At 46.7% G+C, this 14,313-nt stretch overlaps 1 protein-coding gene across 6 annotated transcripts in view; it reads right to left on the bottom strand.

The window, feature by feature from the left end:
- HIVEP3 (HIVEP zinc finger 3) overlaps positions 1-14,313 on the bottom strand; it is a 493,156-nt gene that overhangs the window by 160,419 nt on the left and 318,424 nt on the right. For 4 of the 6 annotated variants that reach the window (XM_078849451.1, XM_073317990.2, XM_073317989.2 and 1 more), the window contains one exon: positions 8,837-8,942. The exons of the other annotated variants lie outside the window; for them this stretch is intronic. The gene's annotated coding sequence lies outside the window, so the exon portion shown is untranslated. The remainder of the gene's footprint in view (positions 1-8,836; positions 8,943-14,313) is intronic. 6 annotated transcript variants of the gene reach the window in all.

Genomic DNA, 14,313 nt, shown 5'->3' with positions numbered 1-14,313 from the left:
TGGGGAAGCCATGTGGTCTGAGTCAGTCAGCAGACAGCCACTCTGGAAAGAATCAGCTTAAAGCAAGGTGGGGCGAGTTGTGCCTCGCTACAATAGAGAGCAGCCTGTTTTTGCCCCGGTTTGGGGTTCTGAGTTCTAAGAAATAACATTGTGCTATGTTGCAGCTGCCCAGCAGGAGTATTTTGCTTTTCTCTAGCTTCTCTGTGCATGTGCTGCAACCATAACGAACGTATGTAAGTGTGGCAGAACTGGGTTCAAACTGAGTAGTAATATCCAAGTATGTTTTCTGTGGTAATTCTTCATGCTTCCCATGATCCACACAGCCACAGCCAACAGCTTCCCAATGAGAAATGGGCTGGAAGCCACATGCAAATGGCCTCTGAGGGCCACATTATGTGAAGCGGAACGCAAAAAAGTTGGGCTTTTCTGATTTTTATCTTCACATATTTGCTTGTGTTCACTCTTCTTCTACCCATCATTACCCGTTTACTTGGAAATATCAAAAACCTTGTGTGTACATTTTTGCATAACATATCTTCTCTTGAATAACTTCAGGTTTTGATTAATGCAAATATGATCACAAAATATTTTCTATCTTTGTACCAAATACCCACAGGTGAATGTCAGATCAAAACATTCAGGCAACAGACCGTCTACGCTGGCAATGTATTACAGGCAGAATCAAAAATAAATCATACTCCATGATGGCAACCAACCCTCATCTGGGAATTTCCCTCAACTTCTTTAAAGAGATACACCCTGCGTCATGAATAATAAAACCAATGCCGCAGACTTGTCTCAGGCCAAAGAAAAACAGCACAACACTGACTTTGGATTCCTTGATTTGGCAAAAATGATCTCAGCCTTCCAGGGGGCACTATATCTGACTGTGAACAGCGCCATTTAAAACAGGGGTAGGACAGCAGTCAGGGTTTCGTTTTAATAAATATTCCTTGCATAAAAGCTACTATTGCAGTAATGGTGCAAAACACAGCGGTAACCGGATCATTACTGTGAAAAACCTGCAATATTTTAGCAGCGAGGCTGTGCCCCTGAAGCACAGCTCTGCCCATGGGCACCTGTGGGAGGCACTATGCTTCTGTGAGCCAAAACATCTCCCCAAAGTTCCTGGTGAGCAAGAGGAACACACCTGCTATGGCACTGATTAGGGGAATTCTGCACATCTCCTAGCCAGACCCACTGGCCATTATAGGGAAGGGGACAAGCTGATCAGCTCGTGCTGATTCTCTAACCCTGCGCATGTGTGGAAGTACCAGCTCCAGTCCAGCCCTTGACGACCAAACTAAGCCGACGATTAAGGCCAAGACTTTGTCATGGATATTTTTCACTAAAAGTCACGGACGGGTCATGGGCAATAAAGAAAAATTCATGGAAGCCCGTGACCTGTCCCTGACTTTTACTAAAAATATCCATGACCAAATGGGGAGCAGCTGGGCAGGTGTGGGTGCCCGCTGGGAGCTGCGGAGCCCCCCGTGACTCCAGCCTGCAGTGGCCAGGAGCTGCAGGGTCCCTCTGCTGCCCACGGTGGCTGGGAGCTGCGGGGTACCCCCGCTGCCCCCAGTGGCTCAGAGATTGGGGGGGTCCCAACAGCTCCCAGCCTGAAGTCACAGAGGTCTTTGGAAGTCACAGTTGTAGCCTTACTGATGATCTTTTCCGTACTATGGTTTCAGCAGTTAGTTACAGCTGCTCACTGTAACACACAGTGTTTAAAATAATATTCCTTTGCCAGTTATCTAGCACTCTGGACCCTGGGCTTTCAGAATGCAGATTGTGAGGAGCCAGACAACATCCCGGAGAGGTCATGAAGTGTTGTTATCCCCACGCTACAGACCTGGAAGCTGAGACACAGGCTGTGGCTACACAGGGAAATTGACCAGAAGAGCTATTGCAGAATAAATTATTCCAGAATTGCTCCCAGACTGGTCATATTATTCTGAAATAAAAGTAATTTTTATTCCAGAACAGTGTCCAAACAGGCAACTATTCTAGAATAGCGACACTGGTCAATGTCCCTTGTAGACAAGGCCATAGAGTGGTGAAATGACTTCCCCACAGTTCACACTGTTAATCTATGACACATACACTCTAACTCAACCATAATATTTGAGCTTGATGCAGGAATTCCTGAACTTCTCTAGCCTGCATTATGCAGGTCAGACTACATTATCAGAATGGTCTGTTCTGGCCTTGGAATCTATGAGCTGGGAACAAAACCCAAGTCTCCTGATTTCTAGTCCTGTGCTTTAACCACAAGACCATTCTGCACACTTTAAAGTGCCTATACTGACCAGGTCCACTGGTGCTTGGCTAGGGAAGGGTAGTTTTATCATAGGGTTTTGTTGCTTTTACTCTAGGAAGGTAACAAAAGAAATACATGAGTGCTACAGTCCTGTTTGTGGGAAGTAATTTAACACACATCTTGACTTCCAAAAAGTCTGCATTCTTCTGTAGATACACACAATATCCCATTTTCATGTACGGTTCTAGTCTGACCTTTCAGTGCACTATTTTATTCAGCTTCTCTAATTCTAAAAAAAGGAGCCATCTTCTATTTTCAAACAAACAAAACCTTCTTTTCTTTAAAATGTACAAACCCTATGATATTTTATACTGTTCTGTAGCTCAAATATAAACAAAATGTTTCCTCTTCCCCTAGCAACCCCAATTTCCTCTCTGCAAAAAAAAAAAAAATCTCTCAATTCAGGTCATTACTCAGGTTAGGAAGCCAAGTTTCAAGCTCAGGCTCGATCGAAAGACTTTTCCCACTGGTTTCCCCTCCTCCAATGAGAAGCTGCTGTGACCAACCCTTCTAAAGAGGAGAATTCAGTCCAGAAATTCTATATAGCGCTTAGCCCAGTGTAGAGTGACTACTACTTCTCCTTCAGCTACGGGATTCACCTCTCAACCCCCCTACCAAGGAAATTAACAGCCCTAAAATTGCTCTTTTCTGTTTTAAAGGTTAAGGTTTTAAAGGTTGGTGTAAACAAGCAGAGCTCTAGTGACTTCCGTGGAGCTCTGCAAATTTGTATCAGCAGAGAATCTGGCCTTAGACGGACTGCAATCCTCCAGCAGCAGAGCTGATGCTGGCTTGGGTTCACTATCCAGGTGCCAAGTGTTCGTTTAGCTAAGCTCTTCTAACTGAAAAGGAGAGAGAAACTGGAAATTGCTTTGCTTTCTTTAGGCAACCGATTGTTCATTATTTCTCCCCAACAACTGCACTTTATGAACATGTTTCTTCATTTTTATTTTTGAATCTTCACATTTTTGTCTCATCTTTGCCCTTGCTGGTTTTTTAATTAATGTTACTAGATTTCCTCAGAAGGAAACAAAACCAGAAAATAGAATAAAGGGCAGGAGGAAGCGAATGAAACTCGTGGGCAGCTATTTAAAGAGTCAGTGACGCCTCATGGAAAACTCCACAACACATTCCAGCTAGCGACAATTCTGCTGCTCCAGCCTAAGGTCAGTTATTTGTTTTCCTTGGGTTCCTTAAAATTACGGGCACTGGCATGGAAAGACCTCTGTTTATTGAGAATTCATCCACTCATGCTGCTCATTCCCCAGGTGATGCTGGGATATGGTTTGTAACATCTGAATCATTTCCACAGCTCCCGGATGGGACGTCACTGGCAGAGTGGAATTTAACATGTGTGGGGTGGGAACACGGGGGCTTAGCTAAAGAAACACAGAAACTCATCAGGAACAGAGATGCACCTATTAATAAAGAGCAAGGCAGCAAAATACGAAAGCAGGTGCTATGGTAGACCTGCCAAGTGTCATACATGCATCATGCATGACACCCACACATTTGGCAAATCTGCCAGGCCTGTCCACATATCTGGTAAAGAAATGTTTTGAGAGAGAGACAGAGACATCCTCTACTGCATAGTACCCTGTAGCCTAGGGTAAGGGCTAAGGGACACCGAGCTGCAAGCCAGGAGACAATGAGTCCTACTTCCCATTCATTCCCTGTATGCTGTCAATAGCTCTGTACATTTCACAACCCATATTCTTAGCTAAGCCCTTGGTCCCCTACTTGATGAGGCAACTGTCATTCATGCACTTTACAGATGAGGTCACCTTAGGCAGTGCTGCTTCTGTGACAAACCCAAGTCTTATCCACATTACCACACTGTCTTTAAGAATGGATGTACCGAATTATGTGCTTGGCTATCCTGTCTTGAACTACTCGACCACACTCTGCTCCCAAGGCCAGGAACAGAACTTGGGAATCCTGGTACCTGCTGTCTCACAAATAGCTGTCTAGCCCACTGGCAAAGTGTGTCAGTCTTCTTCTGCAGCTGGGTCCACTTAGAGGGTAACAGCCTATCTTCACCACCAATTGCTCAAGTAAAAGAATTCTGTGCTGTGGATCTAAAGGGCCTGAGTTCAAGACCTGTTAGCAATCCTTGTGGAAAACAACAGCATGTGGTCATGGAATTAAAGACAGTATCAGTTTTGTCCTCATGGGCTCTGCAAGGTAGGAATCTACCCCAATGCGGACCAGCTACGGAGCCCAGGAGGGGGATTTCCCTTTGGTGCTCTCCAGCAGATGGGCAGCAATGGAGTCCCTTGGTTGGATGTGGGAGCATGATAAGAAGGAACTTAGGGAGCCAAAGGGTTTATGTGGAAAAAGGCAAAGGCTGGATCTACTTGGAATCTGCTGATTCGCACCCCCTCCTCCCCTCCCCCCAGCCCCTAGTTGTACCATCAAAATAGAGAACAAGTGTATCTGTTCCTAAGCACATCAAACACACCCAAGACCTTGAAGCAACCATACTGCAAAACCCCAAATCCAGCGTCTGGATCCCACTGGACCAGCCAATTTTGGCTTCAACTCCCAGAATTCCAGTACCTGCATAAAGAACAAGTCTTGTCACTCCTATGCACCAATAAATCTGAACCCCAAAGCTTCCTGGTGCAACAATGCTGCAAAAACCTAGATCCATGGATTCTTTTCCCGGAGACCTTTTAAAGTCTGCAGGAAGAGCAGAGGAAGGGCCAGCTGAGTTTGGTGGCAGTGGGTTGGGGCCGGGAAGCCATGGATCCCCTGGAACTGAAATCTCGTTTGCGTAGAAAACTCTATACACCCTATGTACAAAGTTTACCATGTGTTTGAAAACAGCATGTGCTGAGCTCATAGAGTTTGCCACATAAACTGGTGCACTTGTGCCCTTGAAAACTCCAGACCTAATTCTCCTATCTTGCACCTTGTGTCGTTATTTACACCTGAGCTCTGCAGATGTAAAATGCCGCCAGATTCCCCACTCTTTCACACCAGTGGTGGCATTTTACACTTAACTTTACCCAGCTGTCAGTGATTACACAAGCTGCAAGGCCACAGACAAATGCAGCCCTCTCTGTGCAGGGTACATACATTTTTGGGGTGTGGGTAAAGGCTGAATCTTGCTAATTATTTCCTCCCAGTCAAGAGCTGCTGAATGGTTTCTTCTCAAACTCTCCAAAAGAATAGTGCCCCAATTCAGTAACGTTTTGTGCAACTGAAATCAAGGGGTTAGAAAAGAAACATTTAGGCAGCCTTAGATTGGTTACCATTGAGCCCGCTAGGGAAAAAAACTTCTCAGAATTTTTCCATCAGACGTAGCTCTATGTACGCAAAAGACTCCTCTGCTCAGCCTCACTGGGAACATTCTCAGCCTTGCACAGCAAATAACCTTCCCTCTCCCAGTTGCACAAGGAAATCTTGCTCACCTGGTGGCTACGGAAACTTTTCTGCATACAGAAATGGACCAGCATGTTGAGAACATGGCTAAATTCAAGCACCTGGGAAAGCCAATACTACAATACCTGTGCCTGTCCTGGGATTAAAGGGAGAGTCTTTGTCTTGGCTGCCAACCGAAATACTGTGATATGGTGGGGAGTGAAGGTTTACTGCACATTTACTTGGGCCTGGAGACAGAAGAAACTAAAGGAAAACTAGCTATTTCAGTGCAAGAGGAGTGTATCCAAAACAACTGTTGAAATTCACCACTGATGTATTGCAGGGAGTTCTCAGGAGACCTACCACCAACTTGAGAGGATGGCTGGGCTGATTTCCCAAACCCTGGTACAGTCCCTGTTTCTCTGATTACTGCTAGACCATCCATGTCAGAGACACCTTATCCCTGGCACTCAGGAAATATTTCTCAACATCACATTTGCTTTTGCCTTTGGAATAAACATCAGGTATTTTCAAAACATTTTCTCAGAGGATTCTCTCCTTCGTATCCCCCTAGAAGTCCCATGTACATAATCTCACACACCCTGCAAACTGTGCTAGCTGAATACCATGCTATTTTATCAACAGCTCTGTATATTTTTCAAGCACAAGCTCTAAACATTTCTGTTTGCCCAGTGGTTCTGCCTCTCTCCTTAGTTGTGGCCATGAGAACGTGATTTGTTTAAACAGGAAAACAAACAAGTAGAGTCTGCAGTCCCTCTCTCCATTTTCTCTGCCACACTTGCACCTGAGGCATAGGCTTATCAGGATAGAGGGGAAGGAAAATTTGTGGGAGCTCCTTATTAAAGTACCAAGAGTATGCTGCCAGGGCACATACCCATTCCTTCAATAATCCATGGCTGACCCTGAGAAATCAGAGAGATCCATATTGTAGATGAAGATTAAAAATAATCTATTAAGAGTACAAATTATTCAATCTACTTCTCTTACACTTCAACAGTCCTGCACAGAGATGAAGGTGAAGTCAACAGAGTCCAAACATTCTCTACAGGGGGAACATTGGGGAAGCATCACTGCAAGTGAGAGCATGGTGTCCCAGATTCCATGAATGTAAAAACTGCCACAAGGACAACTTTAGGGGGTTTACAGCTTCCCCAGCACTTTAATTAGTTAATAATTCAATTAGGACTGTTCATTTTGATGCACAATTAGAGTTTCCCTACCAAATTGTTTTATTTTACTTTTTTCCTTTTCTAAATAATAATTAAAATGAATGTTGTGCTGGAGAAAGGAGCCAGATTGAAAGTCCCAGAGAAAGAGACTCTCTGTCCACAGAACAGGAGCAACCCAGAAAATAAGAGCATATGTTTCCCTTGTTCCACCCCACCATGTGTCCTTCAGTCCTCCACTAGAAGGTTCCCTTCTAAGGCTGAGTGGGATTCACTCAGCGCCCCTCTGCTGAGGCTGTCAACAAGGGGGGCCAGTTAGTGCCATTATACAGTAGTAGGTTTTTTGGCTTTTGAGATGCCCCATCATCACCCCCCCCCCAGTCCTCGATTCATTTCAGGCAGGCTACAGTTTTACTCCTATCAGAGAGTTGGATTCTGACTGTGCTGTGTATATTATTCTATGGGAAACAGAATGTAAAGTTTCTATGGCATTGAGGTTGTGTGAACCCACCAGACAATGACAACTGCTAAGGAACATTAGTAGGTCTCTTCTGCCACATGCTCTAGGGGATCCCTGAAATGTACTAATACAAGTCAGGACAGGGACAAGAGCTATAAAGGAGGGGATGTTGGGGCATCCAGGCGCCTGCTTTCCAGATGATAAAGGCTAAAAGTGTCCTTGCCTGCTGACAATGATAATGGTCAAACAGACGAAGTAAGTGCTCAGAAGCCACGAGCTACCTATCAGCAGTAGAGCACAGTTCAGCTTCTATTGCTGACGCTGCACGTCACCATGTCAATTGCCCCAACCATTTTCACTTGCCAGAGTTTTACTGGGCCAGAGACACTTTTGTGGTTGCTGCACAATTAGTCCCAATTCTCAAAGGCTACAGAAAATAAATAAATAAAAAATGCCCAGTCCTTCCCATCAACACCGTATGTAGAATAAATATCCACACGTTCGCATGCAGCCATTCAGTGCATGTCTCCATTTCAGAACACACCTCTGGCTGCCTTACAGGCGCTGTTAATTTCCATTGAGAAGGATTAGGGAGCTTAAACCATTACAGCTCATTTACATAAACTTCATACATTTTTAAAACTACCTCATTTTATGCTGATGTGCAGGTGTTAATCTCCCATGAAATATTGAAAAGAATAAAATGCCCAACAGGTTCAGCCCTCTAAAGGCCCTTTACTCCACTATTCTAGCAAAGTTTGCCATTCTCTCTTACTGCACTCGTCTTGCAGATATTTTCTGTCTCCAGGTTTGGAAAGTCAGTAAACTTTGCTAAAGTTCACCTTCCTTTCCAAGTGCAAACAGAGGCATCCCATGAAGTGAGCTCTAGCTCACGAAAGCTTGTGCTCAAATAAATTTGCTAGTCTCTAACGTGCCACAAGTCCTCCTTTTCTTTTTGCGAATACAGACTAACACGGCTGCTACTCTGAAACCTTTGCTAAAGTAGTTACATATTTTAATCAGATGTTGCATGACAGCATCCCCATTATTTGCCACTTGCTTTCTTCTACTAACAACCCCTCCCCCTCCAAAAAAACCCAGCCATTCCAGATTGATGGCTCGCAAGCTGCCAGTGCTACCCGGTACCACCAGTGACAGTCCCAGACAGGACTCCCCGAGAACATCAGTTATACATGCACTTCAATTAACATTCAAACTGCAGTTTATTTATTTGCCAGTATTGGCACTTGGGCTGCCTGGCGAAGGATCAAGAGAAACAAGCCGTTCATGTTTACAGTATACAGGAGTCCTACATCCAGTAACTCCTGGTTACTCATTTACAATGACCTCATTGGGGAGACATGCCTGAGTGTTACAACTGCCCTTACTTCACTTCTGGGCAAACTGCTGCGCCTATCTCTCCCCTCCTCCCCCCACCTGACCACAGCTGATAAAAGGGAAAGAAACCCTCCCTGAACATTCATTGCCTAATCAGGATTTCATTACCTGCATCGACTCTGCTCCCATGCCCCCTGCATTGCAGCCTTCTCTCTCATGACTGTGGCTTGTAAGAGACAGGAACCCTGAGTCTCCAGGGGGATGTTCTGATGGGCTGTAATAGAAAAGGTTACTTTAAAGCTCCTTATTTGGGCAGTGATGTAAAGGGAAGTTGTTCAGTCAGCACCACCCACTTTTTCCATTCACTACACATTGTTTCCTGTTGTCAAGCAGCTGCTGTGGCTTTCGATACAGACAAGGGAATCCTTCAGCCCTTGACTGGCTCTCATGCATTGCACAACTTGTTAACAGCGCATTTCTGAGACAACCATCTCCTGGGCCAAACTCCTTATACTTCTAGCAAACATTTCTTCCTTTAAAATTTTGCAAAAATCCATCAAATCTTGACAATAGACAGTGATATAAAAATCTCTCTCTCTCTCTCACACACACACACCGCCCCTCCATCACAAATGCTCACTTGTTAGCAGACTAGTGCCATCGGAAAGTTGCTAAGTGAGACTGTCATCACAATCGGTCTGAGAACCAATCTGCAGCAGTGGGTACAGATCAGACTGCATCTCACTGCAAGTCTCTCTTAAGGAGCCTGCCCTGCCTCCGGACTGTAAGGTGCTCAGATACCATGCTGGCAGGTGCTAAATAACGATCTAAAGAGAGGTTTCAGAGGAACAGCCGTGTTAGTCTGTATTCGCAAAAAGAAAAGGAGTACTTGTGGCACCTTAGAGACTAACCAATTTATTTGAGCTGTCTGCCCCAGCAAGAATCACTTGCCAAATCCCAATGAGGAACGAATGGGCTATGGGACCAGTGCTGTCTGCAGAAGAGCCTCTCTCAGGGACAGACACCCTGATAAGGGATGGGTAGATTAGCCTGAAGCCGAGCCACGTTGGAGTCCCGGCTACCAGCTGATGGGACTGGCCCTGTGGCTCAGCGCTAGTGCGCGGAGCGGCTGCTGTGGGCTCTGGCGCTTGCCTCACGTCAGCCAAATGCACCTACCAGGAGGACGCCGGCTGAGAGCAGAAAGCAGCCCCCTGGAGATGCCCTGCAGGCACCAGCGGGTCCGCTCAGACCCGAGCCCTGTGCACGCAGAGGCGCTGGGGGAAGGAAGAGAACAATCAGAGTGTGTGTGAGTGTGAGTGTGTGTGAGTGTGTGTGTGAGTGTGAGAGTGTGCGCGCCCCTACCCTCCCCGCCCCCACCTCTCTACCGCAGGCTCTGGCGTCTCCCCCTCTCCATCCTTCTCAGCCTGCCTCATCTCTCCATCCCCACATCCTCCGCCCCCGCATCTGGCCGCCCCCCGCCCCGTGACACGCGCCCTCCCACTTTCGCTCCAGCTTGTTTCCCCGCACGCGGGGCGCGGGCTCAGCCCGGCCCCGGGTCACTCCCCAGGCCGGCCCGCAGCAGCCGGGCGGGGCCACGGGCCGGGCGGAGCCGGGCAGGGCTCCGGCGAGGGGCGATTCCGCTCCCGGTCCGGGACTCACCGACCCGCGCGGAGTCCGCAGCTCGGGGCAGGAGGACTCCGACCCGCAGAGGGGTTATCACCTGCAGCCCACGCCCCAGCCCGGAGCTCGGGGCAAGGCGTGGGGACGGGGCACAGCCCAGGGAACCGGGAGCTGAGCCAGGAACAAGCCTGTGGCCCCTAGGAAAAGGGGGGATTTTGACTCGTGTTAACTAAGATGTGCCAAACATCCTGCGCTGGCCAAGGCAAGGGGGAGTTTTAACAGGTGTGAGCTGGTTCCCAGGATTTATCCTGAGCAGCTACCAGGGTACAACTCCAGCTTGCCTGGCGTACAGTGGGATCTGGACGTTTTTCGCAGCTGACCCGTGTTAACAGATGGTTTTTTTGTTTTATTGTGGACGTGGCCTTAGAGGCAAAGGTTGGAAGATGTGAAAATGCTGCCCCCCCTCAGTCTGGGTCGGGCTGTCTACTCCCCTGGGAACTGGGGCACACAGTCTCTTCTCCTGCAGGGTTAAGAGGAGAGCCCTGCACACCCCTCCTTGGAGGGAGGGAGGGACAGGCTACAGGGATCGTTAACATGGGGCTTCCACCACAGGACGCTCTCCAGCTGAAAACAGAACGGGTACCTTCACAGCAGCACAGCACGCAAGCCACCTGCATCTGGCAGCCACTTTGCACCTCCCCTGCCTAGCATAGGAGACACCCACTTACACTGGTTGTATGGCAATGTCATAAGGGGACTCCTACCAGAGCCTCCACTGACCCACCCTAAGTCCAGCCTGCAAAGTCCCCAATCTGCAAGCATTGAATCACTTGCTCTACGCTGTTTAGCAAGTGCTCTCCCTTAAACAGATCCCATGCCAGCATGCAGAGCTCCTGAGCTGTTGGGAAGTACCAGGAAGCTATGCCATGCTTCCAGCCTGGCCTCCACTGTGTGCAGGATGAACCAGGGAGGGGAGAGTCCTGCTGGGAGCAGGCACGTCTGAAGCCCTTAACATTTGATTATACTACTAGTTCCTGAGACTACGTTCTTTGCACCCTGTAAGCCTCTCTCTGTGTTGCTTGGCCTTGCCATTCGGTGAGAGCCCTATGTGCCTTATGAAAGCAGAGCAACTACCTACAAGTATGAGAATCTCTCTAAATTGCCCTGATCACACATTAGCCACAGCTGTGGGAAAGGAGCCAGGCTTCCAATTTCATTTTCATTCAGACTTTAATGTGGAAGCTTTCATGAGTGATGACACAACAAAGACATCAAATCAACTTTTCCACAGAATTGCTGCATGAAGTCTTGAGGACACTGAACTCGGCCCACAGACCAGAAAGCTGTGGGATACCTGTGTTCCTGACCTTACATGCTAAACTGTGTGAATGGGCAGTGTGCCTATGCCATCCTCAGCAGAGCGCACACGGCCTGGGACAGTGTCAAAACTTATCCTTATTCCTGGGGTTTGGCCTTACTGGAAACACAGAAATACTGCCACAACATAAACCGCATTCTAAGTGTCCTCCCCAAGACTAGGAGTTCCCAGGGTTTCTTTTTGGGACCTCCTCTGCCCTAGTATCCTAGTTCTCTACACCCCAAAGAGGCACTCTCAGACCCTTTATATTCTGGATGGAGCTAACTGGACCTCCAAGCCAGCATGACTCAGCAGGAAATACCCTGATCTTCACACCAACTTTTAGCACCTACACTACAGCAATTCAGCAGAAGAGCCCTGGATTCCTATATGGGGCTTTAGACTCTGTCGCTGTCATAGATTAGTAAAAGGCACGTTGGGTGGATGTACAATACACACGTTAAGAGGCCCACCGTATAATAGCTAATAGATTTTAAGAGGGGGACTTGTTCAGGAGGGATTTGGCATTATACTTACTTATCAAGAACTTCGGGGGGAGGAAGGGGATTAAGTCATTGTCACTGGTGCCCATAGCCGAACTGAATGGATTATCTTTATCTTTACAGGGGCAGACAAAATGTTTCATTGTAAAGAAAGGACATGGCTGCAATAAGACAAAATGATCAGCCAAGGGAGACCTGTATGGGCTTGTTCCTGTTCCATGTGGTGATGGCAATGGATTTCAATGGGTGTTTTTAGTGGCTCCCATATACTATTAGGTTTCCAAGATGATGGATATAATGCATGGATTTAAGTCCTGAGATGATCTCAGAAGACAAAGCAACACAATGTGGAGCTTTGAATTCAGGCAGCCGTAGGAAATCATGTTTTTTTACAAACCACAAGAATAGCTTTGCATCTAAGGCCAGGTCTACGCTTAAAACTTTTGCCCGCATAATAATGTTGGTTAGGGATTGATTTTTTTTAAACAATATTTCCCCATAGCGCAGACAAAGATATACCAGGGGGAAAAGTGCTTTTGCCACGAGACCATATTTTGTTCAGGAACCAGTATAAGCTGTACTGGCAAAGCAATCTTTTGCCATTATAAGCTATGTCCACGTGAGGAGGCTTTGCTGATATATCTATACCTTTATTACTATACTAGCAAGCTTTTTTCTAGTGTAAACTATGCCTAAGACAAATACCCACTATTTTAAAAATCATTGCCAAGCCTTCATTCCCATCCCTCTGCAGGCTTTCCAATATCAGGGCAGTATTAAAGCTGTGTGAGGTCCCTATAATGGAAATAGTGACTCTGACAGGCAAACAGTGGGATATGCTTTTCTGGGTGGACATCAATGGAATTGTATTTCTGTTCAGTAAACAGAAAGCAGCTCTTCAGGAAAATTAATCATTGGAAATCTACCACCAAAACCCCACGCTGCCCGGTCCCCAGTCTGACACAGCACCACTTCATTTCATCCCCCAGATGCTTCAATATCAGAAATGACAAAACAGCAGCTAAGTGTACAGTAAAAATACATCCGTTTTGTGTGTGTGCACTGACTAATTCCTCACGGCTCCAACTCAGCTCCTCGCATTCATGGCAAAAAGGAGGGTTGGCCTGTGAAAGAGGAGTGGTTCTTATATTTAATTTTACACACCCACTCTCTTTCTCTCCGCTAAATTCACACGATGTAAGGAGGTGCAGCTGCAGTGACTTCAAGAGAGTTGCACCCATTTACTGATACACAAGGTGTGAATTTGACCTGTGTCTCTCCAAAGATGGCTAAGTGGCAAAGCCTTCACTGTGGTCATGCCACACCAACCAGAAAGATCCAAAAACAGCAAAACCGGAAGGGCAGTTATAGTGTATAACGTGACTTGGTGAATAATGGGCCTTGGTGAATATTTCCCCTTACACTGACTCATCCTGATCAAAATACCTCCATCAAAAGATTAGCTTTCCCAACAGCCAGAGCTGGAAACCCCACCTAGCAGCTGAACATCCAGCTTCTCACCAGTTAAAAAAATAAATAAATAAACGAGGCTGCATCTAGAACTGAGCTGAGTGTTGTGGTGTTCTGCATGAGACAGAACAGAGTCCACGCTTCCTCATAGCAGGATCAGCCCCACAAAGCCAGCAGGAGTAAGAACATCTTGGTGTCACTGAAGGTGGCAGACATGACTCGATGACACACAGGGCAGATATGGGGAGCAGTTCCTTTTCTAACTCTAAATACACTTTAGTATTTGCATATTCACAGAATGAACTTGGTGCAGCTCTCACGCGAACGCTTTGAGAAACGTGAGGATACCTAACACAAGCAGATTTAACAGTCAGTTTGGTCTATCACTGACTCTAAGGCAGCGGGAAGAAAATCAGTTGTATCCCTATAATTTTGTAAGGTTCTCAGATGCCATGGTGATGAGTCTGGTAGAAATGACTTGATAAGATTAGCTAAGGAAATAGAGAGATTCCCTCTGAAGCACATGATTCTCTTTCCCTTCTTCTCACACAGGGCATGCTGAAAGGGTCTCTCAGGAGCCACTTGTTGAAATTCCACCTCCCAACTTGATGGGAGGTGAGGAGATAATCTTGCTGCCTGTGATGGGAGTCCTGCCCTCTCTGCATGGTACTGATAAACCATCCCTACCTGAGAGC

This window comes from Lepidochelys kempii, chromosome 19, assembly GCF_965140285.1.
Source record: "Lepidochelys kempii isolate rLepKem1 chromosome 19, rLepKem1.hap1, whole genome shotgun sequence".
NCBI classification, from domain to species: domain Eukaryota; kingdom Metazoa; phylum Chordata; order Testudines; family Cheloniidae; genus Lepidochelys; species Lepidochelys kempii.
This window is presented reverse-complemented; position numbering and strand designations above follow the sequence as displayed.